The sequence below is a fragment of the Oryctolagus cuniculus genome, chromosome 12 (genome assembly GCF_964237555.1).
Source record: "Oryctolagus cuniculus chromosome 12, mOryCun1.1, whole genome shotgun sequence".
Lineage (NCBI taxonomy): Eukaryota > Metazoa > Chordata > Mammalia > Lagomorpha > Leporidae > Oryctolagus > Oryctolagus cuniculus.
Window position 1 is genome coordinate 64,276,621 of NC_091443.1, and position 6,783 is coordinate 64,283,403.

The 6,783-nt window shown below is 45.8% G+C and overlaps 1 non-coding gene across 1 annotated transcript; it reads left to right on the forward strand.

Moving 5' to 3' along the window:
- Positions 1-4,131: 4,131 nt before the first annotated feature.
- LOC127484043 (small nucleolar RNA SNORA61) lies at positions 4,132-4,262 on the forward strand. Its single transcript, XR_007910824.2, has one exon. It is a non-coding gene; the product is annotated as a small nucleolar RNA SNORA61 (small nucleolar RNA).
- The last annotated feature ends 2,521 nt before the right edge of the window (positions 4,263-6,783 follow it).

Sequence of the window (6,783 nt, forward strand, 5' to 3'; positions counted from 1 at the left end):
CTAATTTTAGTCAACCTAATGTGTGGAGTGCTATTTCACTGCACTATTTGCATTTCCCTGATAGCTAATGATGTTGAGCATCTTTACATATGCTAAATGTCCATATGCATATTTTCTTTGGAGAAATATCTGTGCAGATCTTTGTCCCTTTTAAAAAGTGAGTTGTTTGTATTTTTATCATTTAATACATGTATTCTGGACACAAGTCTGTTGTCAGATATGTGATTTGAAAATAGTTTCTCTGTTCTGTGGATTTTCTTTTATTTTTTGAAATATTTATTTATTTATTTTGGGGCCAGCACCATGGCATAGCGGGTAAGGCTGCTGCCTGCGGTGCCAGTGTCCCATGTGGGCACCAGTCCCTGTTGCTCCACTTCCCATCCAGCTCTCTGCTGTAGCCTGAGAAAGCAGTAGAAGACGACCCAAGTCCTTGGGACCCTGCATCCGCATGGGAGACCGGGAAGAAGCTCCTGTCTCCTGGCTTTGGATCTGCCCAGCTCCAGACATTGTGGCCAATTGGGGAGTGAACCAGTAGATGGAAGACCCCTCTCTCTCTCTCTCTGCCTCTCCTCTCTCTGTGTAACTCTGATTTCAAATAAATAAATGCTTTTTTTTTTTTTTTTTTGACAGGCAGAGTGGACAGTGAGAGAGAGAGACAGAGAGAAAGGTCTTCCTTTGCCGTTGGTTCACCCTCCAATGAATGCATTTTAAAAAAGGAAAGAAAAGCAAATCAGTGGAGGAAAGACGCTCTTTTTTTTAAAGATTTATTTGTTTGTTTGAAAGGCAGGGTTACAGAGAGGTAAAAGCAAAGGCAGAGATCTTCCATCTGCTGGTTCATTCCCCAAATGGCCACGAAGGCCAAAGTGGGCCAGGCCAAAGCCTGGAGCCAGGAACTTCATATAAATCTCTCATGTGGGTGTGGGGGCCCAAGCACTTGGGCCATCTTCAGCTGCTTTCCGAGGCACTTCAGCAGGGAGCTGGATTGGAAGTGGAGCAGCCAGGACTCCAACTAATATACATATATGATGTCTGCACTGCTGGCAGAGGCTTTACATGCCACACCACAGTGCTGGCCCTACAAAGACAGCCATTTTAAAAGAAAAACAAAAGTATTTATTTATTTATTTGAAAGGCAGACTTACAGACAGAGAGGGAGAGAAAGAGAGAGGTATCATCCATCTACTTGTTCACTCCCCAAATGGCCACAATTGTAGGGGCTGGGCCGGGCCAAAGCCAGGAGCCTGGAACTCCATTCAGATCTCCCACTTAGGTGCAGGGGTCCAAACACTCCAGTCATCTTCTGCAGCTTTTCTGCATTAGCAGAGAGCTGGGTAGGTAGTGGAGCAACAGGTTCTAGAACCAGCACCCACATGGGATGCTGGCATCACAGGAAGTAGCTTTTGCACCATACTAGAAGTCCTAGTCTTTTTTTTTTTTTTTTTAAGATTTATTTTATTTATTTGAAAGTCAAAGTTCTAGAAGGTGGGGGGCAGGGGAGATTTTCCATTACTGGTTCACTCCCCAGATGGCTGTGATGGCCTGGAAGCCCGGAACGTGGAGCTTCATCAGGGTCTCCCACTTGGGTGGCAGGGGCCTAAACACTTGGGCAATCTTGCGGTGTTTTTCCCAGGCCGTTAATTGGATTGGAAGTAGAGCAACCAGGACAGGAACTGGCGCCTGTATGGGATGCTGGCGTCACAGGCAGTGGCTTTAACTGCTTTGTCACAACGCCGGCCCCTGCCCCAGCCGTTTTAACAAACGGTGCTGGAGTAAATGTCTTAGAGTTGACATCAAAATCATTTTCTATGAGAGTAAGTTTGGGGGGCAGGTGTTTCGAGCTCCCTGTTAATGCACACTCCGGGAGGCAACAGGCAAAAGCTCAAGTTCTTGGGTCTTCGCCACTCATGTGGGAGACTTGGACTGAGTTCTAAGCTCCTGGCTTCAGCCTGACCTAGCCCTGTCTATTGCAGGCATTTGGGGAGTGAACCAATGAATGAGAGAGCCTTTTTTCTCTCTCTCTGCCTTTCAAATAATAGCTTTTTTTTTAAAAAAAGAAAAAAAGCAATTTTTAAAATTTTTTAAAAAATTTTTGCTTAATGAAAATTAAAAACTATTTGCTCTGTGAAATACCTTCTTAAGAAGATGAAAAGACAAGGCGACAGACTTGAAGAAAATATCTGCAAGCCGGCCGGCGCCGCAGCTCACTAGGCTAATCCTCCGTCTTGCAGTGCCGGCACACGGGGTTCTAGTTCCGGTCGGGCGCCGGATTCTGTCCCGGTTGCCCCTCTTCCAGGCCAGCTCTCTGCTGTGGCCCGGGAGTGCAGTGGAGGATGGTACTTGGGCCCTGCACCCCATGGGAGACCAGGAGAAGCACCTGGCTCCTGCCATCGGATCAGCGCGGTGCGCCGGCCGTGGCGGCCATTGGAGGGTGAACCAACAGCAAAAAGAAGACCTTTCTCTCTGTCTCTCTCACTGTCCACTCTGCCTGTCAAAAATAAAATAAAATAAAATAAAATAAAATAAAATAAAATAAAATAAAATAAAGAAAATATCTGCAAGCCACATGTCCAACATAGTGTCTAGAATATATAAAGAATCCTGAAAATTCAGCGTTTAAAAGGAAGAGCTCCAAAAGCAAACTGCCTTGGTTTGCTTTTTGCTGCTGTAATAGAATACTCAGCCTGACAGACTGGGTAACTTATCAACCTGAGAAGTCTGTTCAGCTCACGGGGCATGAGATGGAGGAGCCCAAGGTTCATGGGCCACATTGGGGAAGGGCCTTTGTGCTGCAATGCAACGTGGTGGAAGGGCAACCGAGCACCTGGCAAGACAGAGAGAGGGTGGGGGCCCCACTTAGGACAAACCCACTCTTGTCCTAACTAATCCGTTCCTGTGATAACAGCATTGAGACCTCCCCCCTGTTACAGCCATCCTAGTGGATGTGAAGTGGTATCCTACTGTGACACACCACCTCATCCCTGCTCCTATGCCTAGAATGAGCAAAGATGAACAGTGACAAGCAGGTTACTCACGCAGAAGGACTGCAAAAGGTGCAGCCACTTTGGAAAATAGTCTGAGGGGCCGGCACTGTGACAGTAGGTAAAGCTACTGCCTGCTGTGCCGGCAGTCCGAATGGGCGCTGGTTCGAGTCCCAGCTGCTCCACTTTCAATTCATCTCTCTGATAATGAGCCTAGGAAAGCAGTGGAAGATGGCCCAAGTCTCTGGGCCCTGCCACCCATGTGGGAGACCTGGCTTTGGATCAGCTCAGCTCTGGCCGTAGTGGCCACTTGGGCAATGAACCGGCAAATGAAGAGTCTCTCCTCCTCTCTCTGCCTCTCAAATAAATAAAAATTTAAAAAGAAAACAGTCTGGAGGTTTCTTAGAAAACTAGACATACAACGAGACTGTGACCCAGCAGGTACATGCCTGGGCTTTTTTACCAGAAAACCAAACAGTTCCGTTCCCACAAAAATCTGTACACAAATCTTCATAGCAGCTTTTTTCATAATGGTCAAAAACTGGAAATGGGCTGGCGCTGTGGCTCATTAGGCTAATCCTCCGCCTAGCGGCGCCGGCACACCGGGTTCTAGTCCCGGTCAGGGCGCCGGATTCTGTCCCGGTTGCCCCTCTTCCAGGCCAGCTCTCTGCTGTGGCCCAGGAGTGCAGTGGAGGATGGCCCAGGTGCTTGGGCCCTGCACCCCATGGGAGACCAGGAAAGCACCTGGCTCCTGGCTCCTGCCATCGGATCAGCGCGGTGCGCCGGCCGCAGCAGCCATTGGAGGGTGAACCAACGGCAAAGGAAGACCTTTCTCTGTCTCTCTCTCTCTCACTGTCCACTCTGCCTGTCAAAAAAAAAAAAAAAAAAAAAAAAAAACTGGAAATGACCCGGATGTCTTTCAACAGATGAGCAGTTAAACTATGGCATTTCGATGGCATGGAAGCTCCTTGGGAAGAGGAGACCGTGGCTATATGCATCAGCCTGGTGTCGTCAGAGAACTACGACACTGAGTAAGAAAAGCCCATCAAAAAACTTACGTACGATGTGATTCAATTTATAAAACTTTCTTGAAAATATAAACTTAAATAGAAACTGAGAACAGATTACTGATTACTAGAGTTGAGGAAGGGTGGCCCTCCAGTTCCTACTCCCATGATAGCAGAACTCTGCTCCTGGTAGTTGTACCAGGAGGAAAAATGATACTGGAGCTGCCCTCATGGTGTTATAGTCTGATGTATAGCATTGAGCCAGTTGCAACAAGGTTAAAAAAAAAAAAAAGGTAGAGGTGTGAGAGAATTAGAGGTGATATACAAGGACAGGGATAGGAGTTTTGCCTAGTGGTTAAGACACAATTAGAGGGGCGGCACTGTGGCTTAGCAGGTAAAACCGCCACCTGCAGTGCCAGCATCACATATGGGCACCAGTTCAAGTACTGGCTGCTCCACTTCCAATCCAGCTCTCTGCTATGGCCTGGGAAAGCAGTAGAAGATGGCCCAAGTCCTTAGGCCCCTGCACCCACCTGCGTTGGAGACCTGGAAGAAGCTCCTGGCTCCTGGCTTCAGATAGGCACAGCTCCAGCCATTGCGGCCAATTGAGGAGTGAACCAGCTCTGCCTCTCCTCTTTATGTGTAACTCTGACTTTCAAATAAGTAAATAAATGTTTAAAAATTAAAAAAAAAAAAACACACAATTAGGGGGGCTGGCACTGTGGCAGAGAGGGTTAAAGCCCTGGCCTGTAGCACCAGTATCCCATGTGGATTCCAGTTTGAGTCCTGGCTGTTCCACTTCCAATCCAGCTCTCTGCTGATGCACCTAGGAAAACAGCAGAGGATGGCTCAAGTCCTTGGGCCCCTATACCCACATGGGAGACCTGGAAGAAGCTCCTGGCTCCTGGCTTTGATCGGATCAGCACTGGCTGTTGCAGCCATCTGAGGAGTGAATCAGCAGATGGAAGACCGCCCCCCCCCTCTCTCTGTCTACATCTCTCTCTCTCTCTCTCTCTCTCTCTAAAAAAAAAAAAAAAGACACGGTTAGGATGCTCACATCACATTGGAGCATTCAGTTGCCTCTAGCTCCTGACTCCAGCCTCCTGCTAATGCAGACTCTGGGAGGCAGTGCTGATGGCTCAGGTGGTTGGGTTCCTGCCACGCCCGCGGGAGATATGGATTGAGTTCCTGGCAGGCATTAGGGATCCTTCTGGTTATAGAAATGCTCTTTATTTTGACTGTATTGATGCCAACATCCTGATTTGATATAGCAGTATAGTATTACCATCGGGACAAAATGGAAAAAGGATATGTTGGATCTCTTTGGATTATTCCTTTAATCACATGTGACTATAATTATTTCAAAATAAAAGTCTGGTTTACAAGTAACATGCCTGTATTTTTTTTTTATGTCAATATCATGAAATCCCAAAAAAGATTCAAGGGGAGGGTGTTTGGTGTAATGATTGAGACACTAACTTGGGATTCCTACATCCTATGTGGGGTAACTGGGTTCAAGTTCTTTCTTTCTTTTTTTTTTTTAATTCTTTTTTTTTTTATCTTTTATTTAATGAATATAAATTTCCAAAGTACGACTCATGTGTTACAATGGCTTCCCCCCCCATACCGTCCCTCCCACCCACAACCCTCCCCTTTCCCACTCCCTCTCCCCTTCCATTCACATCAAGATTCATTTTCGATTATCTTAATATACAGAAGATCAGCTTAGTATACCTTAAGTAAGTATTTCAACAGTTTGCTCCCACACAGAAACATAAAGTGAAAAATAATAGATGATTTTTTTTAAATGATGATGAAAACAGATCAGACCTATTGTTATGTTTAATCCCAGTGAGAGTCAAGTTGGGAATTGATAATTTCTTTTTTTTCTTTTTTTTTTTTTTTTACAGAAGATCAGTTTAGTGTACATTAAGTAAAGATTTCAGTCGTTTGCACCCCCATAGAAACACAAAGTGAAATATACTGTTTGAGTACTCGTTATAGCATTAAGCCTCAGTGTACAGCACGTTAAGGACAGAGATCCTACATGAGGAGTAAGTGCACAGTGACTCCTGTTGTTGACTTTACAAATTGACACTCTTGTTTATGGCATCAGTAATCTCCCTATGCACCAGTTATGAGTTTCCAAGGCTATGGAAGCCCCTTGAGTTCTCCGACTCTTATCTTATTTAGACAAGGTCATAGTCCTTGTCTTTTTTTAAATAAAATTTTTATTTTTTTATTTTTTGAAAGGTAGAGTAACAGAGAGAGAGGGAGGACACAGAGAGAGAGGTTTTCCATCCACTGGCTCACTCTCAAAATGGCTACAATGGCCAGGACTGGCCTAGACCAAAGCCAGGAGCCAGGAGTTTCTTCCAGGTTTTCCACATGGGTATAGAGGCCCAAGGACTTGGGTTGTCCTCTGCTGCTTTCCCAAGCTATTAGCAGGGAGCTGTATTAGAAGTGGAGCAGCCAGGACTTGAACCAGTACTCGTATGAGGTGCCAGCATCACAGGCTGTGACTTTAACCTGCTGCCTGTCCTTGGTTACTTTTTTGTTTTTTAATCACAATTTTGGAGAGAAGGAAATGGGATTTGCTTTTTTTTTTTTTTTTAAGATTTGTTTGTTTATTTGAAAGGCAGAGTTACAGAGAGGAAGAGGCACAGAGAGAGAGAGAGAGAGATCTTCCATCCAGTGGTTCACTCCCTAAATAGCTGCAATGGCCGAAGCTGTGTTGATCCAGAGCCAGGAGCCAGGAGCTTCCTCTGGGTGCAGGACCTCCCACATGGGTACAGGGT